Source organism: Scylla paramamosain, chromosome 28, assembly GCF_035594125.1.
Source record: "Scylla paramamosain isolate STU-SP2022 chromosome 28, ASM3559412v1, whole genome shotgun sequence".
NCBI classification, from domain to species: domain Eukaryota; kingdom Metazoa; phylum Arthropoda; class Malacostraca; order Decapoda; family Portunidae; genus Scylla; species Scylla paramamosain.
Genome location: NC_087178.1, coordinates 3,807,501 through 3,807,746, shown reverse-complemented (window position 1 = coordinate 3,807,746; position 246 = coordinate 3,807,501). Strand labels below are relative to the sequence as shown.

The 246-nt window shown below is 28.9% G+C and overlaps 1 long non-coding RNA gene across 1 annotated transcript in view; it reads left to right on the top strand.

The window, feature by feature from the left end:
• The first annotated feature begins 234 nt into the window (after window positions 1-234).
• Window positions 235-246, top strand: part of LOC135115117 (uncharacterized) — a 4,821-nt gene continuing 4,809 nt past the window's right edge. Inside the window, exon 1 of the long non-coding RNA XR_010275820.1 lies at window positions 235-246. This exon is cut by the window's right edge and continues 204 nt beyond it. This is a non-coding gene — a long non-coding RNA (uncharacterized LOC135115117).

Here is a 246-nt window from a genome sequence, read left to right as displayed (position 1 = left end):
AACATGTATCCTAATTATTTGCTTTACTCTCTTGCTCGAAAAGTAGATACTTCTACTTGCTTTGCAATATTTCCAAAATACATATTACGTATTTTACTAAAATGAAACTTTATTTATCTTTGAGATCTCTTCTAAGACTCCTACGCTACCTTGGTACCTGATGTAGAGCAACAGTTTGTGATAGTTTAGGTAACTATTCATGAAAGTGTACATCAATTACATACTTATAAAAAAAAAAAAAACATA